General features: G+C 44.4%; 1 protein-coding gene across 9 annotated transcripts in view; it reads right to left on the bottom strand.

Moving 5' to 3' along the window:
• The window catches only part of citb (citron rho-interacting serine/threonine kinase b), a 59762-nt gene that overhangs the window by 46062 nt on the left and 624 nt on the right, over positions 1–13076 (bottom strand). Inside the window, exon 1 of one of the 9 annotated variants that reach the window (XM_029259477.1) lies at positions 12949–13036. The exons of the other annotated variants lie outside the window; for them this stretch is intronic. The gene's annotated coding sequence lies outside the window, so the exon portion shown is untranslated. Of the gene's footprint in view, positions 1–12948; positions 13037–13076 lie in introns of those variants that run through there. 9 annotated transcript variants of the gene reach the window in all.

The raw sequence follows: 13076 nt of genomic DNA on the forward strand, positions 1-13076 counted from the left end.
AAAAATTAATAAATGTATAGCTTGTTTCTCAATTCCTACTCTGTAAATACGACAGTTTGTGGAGCCGAACACGAGGCCCGAGAGGACGGTGCCCCACGGTGCGATAGCCCTCAGACACGACTGAGCTCAGGGTAGTCCTCACGCCCGGCAGCTCGTCGTTAAAACGGCTTCAGATGGCACGCTCATGCAAAGCGAAGTCCTCTCTCCGCTGAATAATAGCACGGAGGCGGTCTGACAGTCACTGTTTATAGACCTCTTCAAACGGACTCGCTCGCTATTCAAACGGCCCCTGAGCTTCGCGGATGCCTCAAGCGAGTGGGCGACCGGGCTGCAAGTCCACACCCCTTCGTTTCCTGCTCCGGTCATGAATGTCACTGCACGCAACGCGCTGCTGTATTGATTCCTGCCGCACTGTCGACGTTGCACCTTCAGCTTCGAATCGGCAAAACTTCTCACAGGAGAAGTTACTTCTCACCTCGATGCCACTTTTCTTCTCGACTGTGTTGTGAGGCTCCGTTTTTTTTTCTCAGCGAACCTCTGCTTGGGTGGCACCGCGGGTAGCCCTGGTGCCTCACAGTTTATCTGGATCGGCCTGTGCGGAGCGTGTTTCCTCCGGGTGGATTCCTAATGTATGTCAAAAACTAGCAACACTAAACTGCTCTCAGTTTGTCTGTGTCTGAGTGTGTGTGTGAGTGAGACTGGCCTTGTAATGGACTGGCGTTCCTTCCAGGGGGTACTCTGGCTCACAACCTAGGCACCCGGGATAGCCTCTGGATCACCACATACATGATACATGAAGAGAGAGCGTTAATATCCGGTGGTGAATCCAAGTCACGGGTATGAGAAAATGAGAGAAGGATGCAAGTCAGCAAGCAAATAAATAAATAAATGTGCTAATTCCAATTTCCACAAAGTAGAAATTAATTTCCTCCCGACCGCCCCCCCCCACGGATGGCGTTCGAGACTCAGCGAAAGTGCTGACAGGGACAGATTGAGGCACTCTTTAGCAGGATGCACCACCACCCCAAGATGTAAGGGGATGTAACCTTGTGCAAAGACAGGTACATTATTTATAGGAAACACCTGTCAATCAATCTACACTTGTGGCATTAACCACATCACACTGCTGAGGCTTCCAGTCTTCCTCATTTTGGGGGAAATTCACATGTATTCATTTAACTGATACTTTTCTCCAAAGCAACCTACAATGTTGCTTTACCATTATTTACCCATTTATAGAGGTGGGAAATTTTTTTGGTGCAATTCAGGGTAAGTACCTTGCTTGAAGGTGCTACAGCTGGAAGTGGGGTTTCAACCTATAGCCTTTGGGTGCAGAGGCAGCAGCTCAAACCACTACGCCACCTGCTGTCCCCTGCTATTAGAAGTGACCTGCAAAGGTAGGTTTATACACTAAACCACCTATAACAATTTAAACAACAGGGTAACTTTTACTGCCTCATTTCAGGGAAACTACCTTAAGGGAAGTAAAGCAAGAGTGGGATTCAAACCTGTGTTTTTTAATGGACTTTTAAATCGCCTTTAACCACTGTGCCACCTGCTGTCCTACATAATCCACACAAATTTTTGAGTTATCAGTCACATCTTCTCTTATATCATGATCAGGATGCAGTTGTCTCTGTATCTGAATACTCGCACACTCGGCATCGACAACAGCTGGTCTTCAGTAGGGTCTCCGTGGTCCCGAGCCTATCCCAGAAACACAGGGCTTCAAAAAAAGAAATGTGCTTGTCACTGTAAGTGATTTAACGTTGTTGTCGCTTTGGAGTGTATCTATGTATATTAACATGAAACCAGATGCAGAAGCATGTATGTATTGACTTATGTATTTTACATTAATTGTAAAACACAGTAAAATGTAGTAAAGGTCACGACACCCATCTGCAGGCTGACTGGGGGCTGAGTGATATAAATGTCGGGTTAGGAGGAATAAGGTAAATAAGGAGCACGTTGTAGCACAGGAGTACACAAAGTAACATGTACATTATTAATGTAACTTTTACTTTGGTGAACCTTATGTCCAAAGTCACTTACAGTGAGATTGCTACACTAAGCAGCTTACAGCGTTTTACCCATTTAAACAACTGGACATTTTTTAACTGTACCAGTTCACCAACTTTGATCAAGGGTACTGCAGCAGGAGATGGGATTCGAACTCGCAACCTCTAGGAGTCAACTCTCACAGCACTCTCGGAATGTTGGTCTACACTGGCAGTGCTGTGCCTCCAAAGCATCATTATCAGATTTAGTATTGACAAATCAACAACAAACACAGCAGCGTAAATGTCACATCACCTGCAGTCGCTCCTCATTCAAAGCACCCGGGGACTTGAGACGATTCGCCTTCCCTTCCTGTCAGAACGGCGAATCTCAAAGGGAGTTGCAGGAAGAGGCAGAGATCCGACAAGGAGGGAGACAAACTGCTGTTCACTCATTTCCGCAAGAATTAAACCTGCTCTCTCCCAAGACTCTCCTTGTTTCAGAACACAGATCAATAAGGTTGAAACAACAGGAGCTAATTAAGGAGGCAAAGTTCAATAACCTTTTTAGGACAAAAACCCTCTGTAGGCTGAACCCGGAGGACAAACTGTCTTTCCAAACTCCTGCGAGCAATGTGTGAACACCTAACGAACGCAGCCCCCTCCAGCGGGACGCTGCTGCTGTCTGGAACCAATCCCACTTATCAAACAGAAGTGAAAGAAAAAGAGGGAAACATTTACACTAAATATTCATCTTCCCATAAATTACATTTACGGAGCTCTCTTTCATCTGTCTACTGCGTTTTTACCACGCAGATCTCACTCCAAAGTCTCAACACAGTCAATAAAAGGTTAGCAGTACAGATATCCCTCAATTTCTTTGCTAGTTTTGCTTGTTAAAAAAGTTAGACGGAGCTATAATTTAAGTACAAAAGCTCCTTGTTAGACTTGTCATTTTACCCCCTTTTTTTTTTTTAAATTAAAACTCATTTAAAATGTATTTAAAATGTCCAAAAATCAAAGTACATTCTCTCCACAAACTCCCGTTCAGTGCACACTGACTGCCCGTTCCTCCCATCGATACACGCAGCGTCGCCTTCTCGTTCATCATCAGCTTTCAGGAACACCGGAAAGGAGCTGTAAACACTGTGAAAGTGATATGAATTAAGGTGTTCGCACTCTCCTAGTCTGTGTTTGTGCTTAGAGAACCGATAGCTCAGCTGTTCATAGGATGACGAACCATTGTGTGACCTTCGCAAACACCTGCCAATATCTTCCGTTTGCAAGACAAACAGACATAAAGATTTCCACTGTATCCTGCTCTCACTGAGCTGCACCAGTGGACTACGGGACCATAGGTCCTTGGGACATACAAAGGAGACGGGTGAAGAATTGTCTTCTGGGGGTTTGTGAGCACACGGCTGGCCACACATACGCATGTGGTTCTGCGCAAAGCTGACCCCAGGGTCATGGATCCCCACGAGTGGAAGACTGCCCTCCCCTCGCACACATCACACATTCTTCTTCTTCCTAATTACTGAGAAGTGCTCATGTTTCCTTAAGGCAAATCCTCATTACTAGTCTGCCACCAGCTACCTTGCAGAGGTTCATCACAGGGCTCTCTTGCAGTGAGTGTGATGATCCTGACTACAGTCCTGATGCTGAACAGCTTTGTGCCTGTGATACCGGGCCAATGAGGCACCCCTCCTACTGGAGCCCGAACCCGAAAAATCCCACTACTAACACCACTGTATGACCCAGAAGAAGCAATGCAAATATCTGGGTGAATGTCAATGTTTATATGTGAATACAAACACAGTATATTAATTAGTCTCAACTCAACACTGTGAGACCTTTATAACGGCTTAGTGTGAATAATGTGGGCAAAATGTTTGAAATGAGACATTGGCATAATAAGGACAGGGAAATGGGGAATGTGTCCCTCCAATATTCAGGCAAGCCTGTTAATAATTCCAGCGAGTACCAAGAACAATATTTTTTGGTCCCTATATGTAACAATTCAGTACATCACCGGTTTTAATCTACTGTTAACATAGTCACAACGTTGTCGTAAGGTTACATAAAAACTCTTTTTTTTTTGTCCTTCGCCTCGACAGCATCACTGTCATGGTGATATGCTAACACACAAAAACAGTTAGCTGTTCCAGGACCATTACAACATCAGAAAGATGATAAATATAGACAAATTAATTTAATTAAAATGCAAACGGTTCAGATCGTTGTCAGAGATGCAACTGCATACCCAGAATGGTACCCAGCGTTATATAAAACCAGAAGAGCTGCTCCTTGCTACTGGACCGTATTTGTTTAAATTAAATGTGTATTGGCATTATAATTGCTGTAATTTGTTATACAATAATATATCAAATTATAGCCAACAGTAAATAAGTGAGAGTGAATAATTTAACCATGTTAGCTAGAGACGCATTTATGCACAAATAACTGGCATGAACTGCATCAGCACTGGCATAATTACATAATTTATCACAAAAAAAAAAAAACAATTGTAAATGCAAAACATCTGGCCTTCATCTTCAGGAGGAAAAGTCTGATAATATCACATGTCAATTTTTCATAAGGGCTTATAACGGAAATCTGTAACACGGCAAGCGATTAACGGTAGGTTAGCAAAATAAAAAGAGCAGCATTCTGTCGAGAGCAAAGAAGCAGGTCCAATAAAGCGCGGGGCTGGACTCACGGTCGGAACAGGGTACCAGCCGATCCAAAGACAGAAGTACTCAGTACTCAACTAATGCTTAAAATAACTGAGGAATTAGCACCAGTGCCATGCTAATTTGTTATGAGTGTTTTATCTGTGTTTTTAGTGCTCAATCCTAATATTTAGACTTTTTTGAGCTCTTAGGATTCTTTTATCAGTGATGAACACACACACAGCTGACAGGACCAACAAACCAGGAGACACAGCCCCTGGGCTCAGTTCTCCAACTTGGTTAACGAGACAAAGAAATTACATTTGAAATTATCTTTTGCTGTGCATATACTGAGGTACGTCCTGGAATAGGATTTCGATAACATCAATGCGTAATTTACGTGTCCCAAAACTGAAGGTGTAAGCTGTAGTTCACTTGATGACATCAAAGAAGAGAAAATACATCTTGCAACTTGTATTCACGTTCCATGATCTTCTTTTGCAGAAGACGTTGAGTATTTTCAAAAACTGGAGGTTATCCCATATACAGTAACCCTGTGTTTTTGCTGACCACCCTAAGGACCGACAGGAAAGTAAATAGGTGGACGTTGGGTCAAATCAAGCCAAAAATCACATTGGAATCCCAAATGATGGGACTGCAGTTACACTGGACACGTCGTGAGAAGGTTGGATTCTCTCGAAAATATGGTGATGACTGGGACAGATGAAGGAAAAAGAAAAAGAGGAGGAGCCACAACCATAAGAATGGACTCATTCAACGCTAAGGACACAAGCGGAGAACAGAACCTTATGGATGGACTCAAGAGACCACATACATAGATCCTTACCTCAACGGCACTGAACAACAACATTAATAGCCCAGATATGCGAACCTCTATTATAATATATAACATATACAGAAAGAGCAGCAGTAGAGAACACCCCAGAGGTTTCACTCAAATAAAAAGCATGAAAATGTTACATTACACAACTAATGAAAGTGAAGAATAACTTTAAAACCTCTAATAATAATGTTCATATTACAGTGAGTTTTTTTTGTTGTGCAGATGGCCCCAGCCACAAGAAATTAATGCATCAATTCTGCCTTTGGGTACTACAGCTAGATCCTATCTGGGAATTATTTATTAGTTCACTTTTCTCTCAGAAAAATATATATCTATGTTTTTGCCCACTGCCACAGTGGAATATTTACCTAACAAACTCAGGATAAGTGTTACACACATGCATGTGGTTCAAAACTCCAGTGAAAATATTTACTGGAACTTCACCAATGAGCAAAATGTTCAAGACCCAGATGAGCCCAGATTTCACACAGATGGGCAAGATACCAGAGTCATTAATGAAGATTATCATCTTTTTTAAATAAATACATTTTTTCATCAGGGTAATTTTTACTGTATCAGTTTAGGGTAAGTACCTTGGTCAGGGGTACTAAAACAGGACTCAGGTCCCCGCGAGATGACTGTAAAACAGCGTTACCTGTAGTCACTAAATATGCTAAAAAATCCTCCAGCAAACTGAAGAAACATAGAAGTCAGTTGGTATGAAAAATAGTAACAATCCAGCAATAATAATAAAGCTTAACTATACAATAAATGGTGTCCTTGCTCCAAAATGTGGGAAATTTAGCAGAGATGAAGTAACAGTGTCGTTGAACGAGCTAAAAATAAATCGCCACCTTTCAGTGACTGACGTGAACAGCAAATACACAATTAAGAACCTCTTAAGCTAAGCAGAGACAAAGAAATGTAAAATTCATTCAGCACGCTACAGACCCTTTGGTAACGAAAGACAGCGAGTGAGATGCGGCAGAGAGAAATGCCTTCAGATGGGTTCCCGGGCCCTTCATGAGGAGCACAAGTGATTTTTTAGCAACAAAGGCAGAAGCAGAGGGTGAAAATGGATCTGGCACATGGGCGGGAAAGTGTGCAGCACACCGTGGGAGGACAAGGCAGCTCAGCGACAAGCTGGAACAGCGACTGCAAGTCAAGGGACCACAGAGATTTTCCATCTTTTCGTTTCTCCCTCTTGTAGCTGAAAGACACAGGTTCGAATCCCTTTTCCTGCTGTGAGGAACATGGTCAAAGTGCTTACCCTCTATTGATACGGTAAACACTGCCCTGTTGTATAAATGGGCAAGGAACTGTAAGTAGATTAGCACTCAGTCTTCGTCTGGTAAATCTATAGAAAAGCGACGGCTAAATTAATAAATTGTAAGTAATAATTGTGTTTGGGATGGAAAAAGAATACAAGCCAAGTTCAAGAGTACAATAGCAGCACTCACCTGGCTGCCCAGTGGCGTTTAATGTCCTACACATCTTATTTGCATATCAAACAGAATCCTGATGAAAATTTTCTAACCATTTACACAAATATGTAAAAATGAGAAGATGATACAACTTAAGGGTAGTAACTGTAACCCGCTGTGTTTGTGCCTTTTTTCAACCCCCCTGCCGCAATAATGCTCCAGTGCAGCTCAGATGAGCTCAGACAGCCGCCCACACTCTCCTTTTTGAGGTGTGACAGACACACAGCGCCAAACCTGTTGGGCACGAGCCCCAGCCAGGTGATGCTGTCTCAGTTCGCAGCCCCACAGCTCGGTCAGCACGATGGGGTGCAGCAGCACAAAGTGGGCACAAGGATCCAGGAGACGGCGATGGCCGAAAAGCTGCTCCCCAAAAGAGTCCCTCACTGTGCGGACGCTACGACCACTTAAAGTTATGATGTACAGGCTCGGTGGGGTTGGAGAGACACTTCAATAGGTGAAAGCATTTCAGGTTTCATAAGAACCACAAGCAGCAAGTTCCTGCCCAAAAGGGCTCTCAGTGAGTGAGTGTCGTGGCCACTGATGAGCTCCCCGGGGTCACACTTTGCCACTTGATGTGCACCATGTGGTACAGCCAGCGACCTCACACTACGATCAAACAGGCCTCGGTGAAGAGTTAAAGCTTCTCTGAGCAAATCTCTTCTAAACATTAAAAGATTAAAACATATATCTGGTATAAAACATACCAGAACATCAACACAGCTTTACAAGGGCCAGCAGGTGGCATAGTGGCTAGAGCTGCTCTCTTAGACTCAAAATGGCCTGTTTTAAATCCTGCCTGCTGTTGCAGTGCACTTGAGTAAAACACCATAAAAGTGCATAGCTGTATAAATGGGTAAATCAGTGTAAGTCATTTACTTTGTAAAGTTTGTTTTCCTCTCCTCCATTGCCAGCTGGATACTTCATCATAACAAAGTACATCATTTATGACTATTATGTGTCCCCTCCCCCTCCGGCCTTACGCCCTGTGTTGCCGGGTAGGCTCCGGTTCCCCGTGACCCTGTACGGGACAAAGCGGTTCTGAAAATGCGTGTGTGTGTGTATGTCTGACAATTTATGACTATTATTTCTTTTTCACTGAAATATTTATCACTAATTTCAATGTTTGTACCTGTCATTATTTTAACTCTGCTATATCATATATACACAATTATTATTATTATTATTATTATTATTATTATTATACCATGTTCCCGCTGCATTATAGGTGATCTATCATTAGGTGTCTCTGTAACTTTGTGAATACGCTCTATCTTCAGGGTTGAGCGCTATGTGACAATAAACTGTTCCGTATGATATTTACATTTTTTCATTTATCTGACTGCTTTTTAGAAGGTAAGTTTCCATTCTAAGCTCTTCAGAGCTTGCATTGACTCATTTATGCAGCACTGTAATTTTTTACTTTTTCAGTTCAGGATAACTACCTCGATCAAGTTTACTTATGGCCGGTCTGAGAACTTTGCTTTGCAACAGCTGTAACCACTATGCCACCTGCTGGCCAGGAGATTCAGCAGAGGACCTGAGTGTAAGCAAGTCTGGATGCGAGCGGAAAACCCGAACTGCCCTGCCAGGTTGAAAAACGGAATAGCCGAGTTCAGCTCAGTTATCAAACACGCTGAGGGCGGAAAAGGTCGCTCAGCAGAGTGAAAATTGTTTCCAGGAACATTCAATATGTACTTACATCACGCACAAGCTTTTTGACTCTGATATTACAGAGACCACAGCACCACCGGGATCCCTTACACCATGGAATAACGACGACAGAAATATTCCTCCAGTGAATATAATAATTATGTGAAAATTAAATTAATGGAAGCAAGCTCACCTACAGGCTTCCTCAGGTAGATAGGAGTGTCTGCTGGGGGCGCTGGGGGACAGCAATGGTTCAAATTCTACCACTGAAGGAGAATTCATTACATTTATTCATTTATCTGACGCTTTTCTCCAAAGAGGCATACAATGTTAAGATAATTAGAATTATTCACCCATTTATACAGATGGGTAATTTTACTGGAGCAATTTAGGGTAAGTACCTTGCTCAAGGGTACTACAGCTGGAGGTGGGAATTGAACCTAAGACCTTTAGTTCCAAAGCCACCCACCGATCTGCCTTGAGTTATGAATTTTGTTGTTTGCCAGGTGCTACAAACAATTTTTATGCAGCTATAATGCTTTGTAATCCTGATGTTTTGAGGCTGCGATTCTGACCTGACTGGATCAATCCAGACACTTCAGTTGGAGTCACTCCAGCTTACTGCTGTAGACCTGTCGCCTGCCTACCACCACCTTGGGACGGGTCCCTGCGACGCACCGGTAACGTTCTCAATGCTCGCCGTCGAAACCAATTTCCCTGAAGGAGGTGTCAGTGTGCGACGCTTTGCTTTCCAGCAGCATGCACCTTGCGCTGCTGTGCTTTCTGCTGAGCCTGTGCAAAACACTTCAAAAGGTTCAAGACATGGAGCCAATCTAAATAGTCAGCAGCGCTGAGGAAGGAGATTTGGGTTTGAGTCCCACGTAGGAGGGAGAGCTACCGGCCTTTGAGACGAGCTTTGAAACAAATGAGGGCAGCACTTAACCTGTCGCCCTGATAAAATTAAACACTGATCGGGGGGCTTCTGTGGCAATAAATACTGTGGTAATCAAGGAGTCGCAGTAAACCTCCCACCACTTCCCATGCGGCCGTCGACTGCGGCTGCACTGTGGGTTTACTGGTTATTACAGAATCATGTCTTCAAACTCAAGCGTCAGCCCACCGTGCAGGTCATGTAATAAAAAACACTGTACACTGGCTCCTCATGCAACAAAAGGTCTAGATACACGTTTACACAAAAACACAAACATCTTCTACTTTATTGATTTTTAATTGCATTTCATTCAAATTTCAGTTCTCTGAAATTCCAGTCTGTAGTGGAGCAAATGCAACCTATGTTTACCCACTAAACTAAGAGATGCCATTGAAGAGGACCCAAACAGAACAGGAGTGTGAGGCCACTTTAATTCAACTCACTTGCACAGTACCTACAGCTCGTGTCTGGAGTAACAACGAGCGCTACATGTTTATGGGATGAATCGGTCAACAATCGACATTGAAACATTTGTGGAAGCGGCTTATTTTTATCGCAAAGTTATTAAAAATATTAAAAAGTGTCACAGACTTTTATTCGTAAGAGTTATAGCTGAGATTTTTCAAAAGCCACCTCTGTCACTGAGTTTTTTTATTCATTGTGACCTAGTGGTGAAAGAGACTTGGGAGTTCTGAATAAACTGTTACGAACACAGCTCAGTTCGAGTTATGAACACACAACGGACCTAACTGTGTTTGTAAGATCAGGAGCCAGTGCAACAAAGGAAGGGCTACTGGAAAGGCTTCAAGCTACAAAACTAACTCAAAACGAAAGCGAAAGTATGGCCTCTCAACAAACCCCTATTCGGTGCACGTTGCTCATCTTGTTATCAATCACTGGCGATCAGAAACACCAGACATGAGCTGTAAACACCGAGGACTTGAGCTTCACTATGGTGGCCCACACTCCAATTCTGCTCCTCAGCTAAAGGGGAATTTCAGGAGTTGACACAATTGTTTGTTTTTTTTTTCCCCAATTCCTTCCAAGCACCTGTTTTTCTACCACTGTGGAGGCCAACGGCACCATTCCACCCACCGTTGCTCAAAGGAAAGGATGAGTGTACATGTAAACTGGCAAAACACCGACAGCGAGCCGCCTCCCCTTGAGAGACGGCTGTGAATTCTGCAAGGCTTACAATAATATCAAACTTGTTTTATAATTCAGATTACATAAGGTGGATGCGATCCAGCGTCGAAAAAACAAACCGCAAACAGGTATAACTGCAGCCGCATGTGAGCAGCGACTGTTAAAACACGTGCGTTGTGAGAACTTCCTATTATATTGTTTTTATAAAATTCAAAACAATGAAATCCAACAGCACCCCGGGACAAAACACAGTCGATTTAGTAGCTCTGTCACACACCAGCCCAACACACGCATTTTGTTCAATTCATCTGCAGCACGATATTAACGTGGAGCGACAATCTGTAAAACCACTGCGCCGAGGATCATTTTTAAGCACTTTTGGGTCAGTCGGATTAATTAATTCTGCATATTTATTATTTTGACAGCGTTAGAGAGGAACGAAAAAGAAAAAGCTAACTTTTACATTAAAAAGGCTCTGCACAGTGACGGCAAACTTATAAATTAGTCACTTCATAAATCAGCTGAAAATTGCCCTAAAATCTGCAGAAAGGTTTTTCAGAAACGCAGTAAAAGGAGGGAGGGATGTTTTTGTTCAATCCTGTGGATCAGCCAAGGACCAACTGCACACAAAGAGGACAACACACTGCCTCTTAGGTTTTACGAGCCATCATTTTCCCAGTCATTGTTATGATGATGATGATTATTATTATGACTGTTTGCATTTTTGTTTACTCATTTATTTATGCTGAGGACTGTATAAAGTACGGCGGCTACCCCATGTTGAGGGAACGATTTAACTTTTACGGCTGTTTACAAATATGAAGTTTACAGAAGGTTGAATGAAGCTCATGTGAGGCCTCAACAAGGGGATGGAGAGGTCCAGTCACCACCCCCCACCCATGTTGCTGGAGACCAGTCCTCGGGGGTCGTGGGTGTAAGTGAGTCACTGCCCACCCGTTTCGAATCTGCGACAGGAAGCCTTCGTTTCAGCTGGAGTCACGACTACCGAGGATCGGCATCGCCACAAGACACAGCGCCTGCTTTGGGAGGGGATGGGAGGCAGATGTGACTGTCACATTAAAAATTAAACAAAAAAAAAAAAAAAAAAAAAAAAAACACACACAGCATTGTGGATAAAAGACACCTGGAGCTTAAGGTAGTAACACACGGAGACAGTCACTGCAGAGGAAGAGGATACAAGGCATGAAGCTGCTCACTGATGATAAGGAGACTCCAGCCATCCAAAAACAAAAAAACACCAACAGTAAAAGCAGGGCTGGACATGCCCACTTGCAGACACGCCCACTCACATGAACACACCCACCAGCACGGACACGCCCACTCACAGAGCACAGCACAGATGGCAAGAGTTATGCTGCACAGTGAGCTCGTGACAGAAAACACATCCCTTTCACCGGAGTTACCAGAGAGGGGGAGGACGCGCACACCCACACAGCCAACATCACCCCCCACGGTCCCTCAGCCCAAGGAGGTCCCCCGAGACCCAGTGTGACTGTGCAACATGGCCAAGCGTCACCCGTGAAATAACCGGCTCGGTCAGAGAAAGACCATACAGATACGACAAACTAAGCAAAAGGGCGAATGGCGGATTATCGGCACCACTCGACTCTCATCAATATTCACGCCAGAAGACACGGGCGCGTGCACTTTGATCGACATGTTTGACAGATGTGTGTATCTACGTGCGATGGGCTCCCTGGCGCTGGCCTGCGCATTCAGCTGGCCACGAGGCTCGTGCGAGAGTGTCAGCGACACCAACGGTCGCTGCAACGCTTTCTGCTTGCAGCTGGCAGCGTGGGCCGAGCGGAGTGCGTGCGCGCTAATGGAGGGAGAGCATGGCGTTCCCATAGAAATAGATACTCTCCCCCAATCCCACACGCTCATTTACAACTTCAAATTTCCAGCTGCTGTGTTCGCCGCCGGCTGCGCACAGGTACGTTGAGCTGTCGCTGGTTTACCAAAGGGCAGGTGAATTCGCACACATGCAGCTCTGCCCCGAATACAGGTGTGTGGACGTCCCCGAACGCCCCGGTCCCTGATGTCAAGGCGACCCGGCCTCGGTGACACACAGACGGGTGACAGGAGCTGCCGACACAACAATAACCGACTGACGACATTGACTAGACTTGACCGCGAGAAGACAGGGTGAGCGCAGCAACCAGATCTTAAGCTTGAAACCCAAATGCTTCTCACCACCCCCGACCTGGTCCCGTTGAACATCTGGCACCATGGAACCGGGAGGGTCTCTCCATGGGCGCCAAGCTCCACAGGATCAGCTCGTTGTAACGGCACGCTGCCCGCGTTCTCCACCTCCCGGGGGCTGACGGAGAT

Source organism: Scleropages formosus, chromosome 17 (genome assembly GCF_900964775.1).
Source record: "Scleropages formosus chromosome 17, fSclFor1.1, whole genome shotgun sequence".
NCBI classification, from domain to species: domain Eukaryota; kingdom Metazoa; phylum Chordata; class Actinopteri; order Osteoglossiformes; family Osteoglossidae; genus Scleropages; species Scleropages formosus.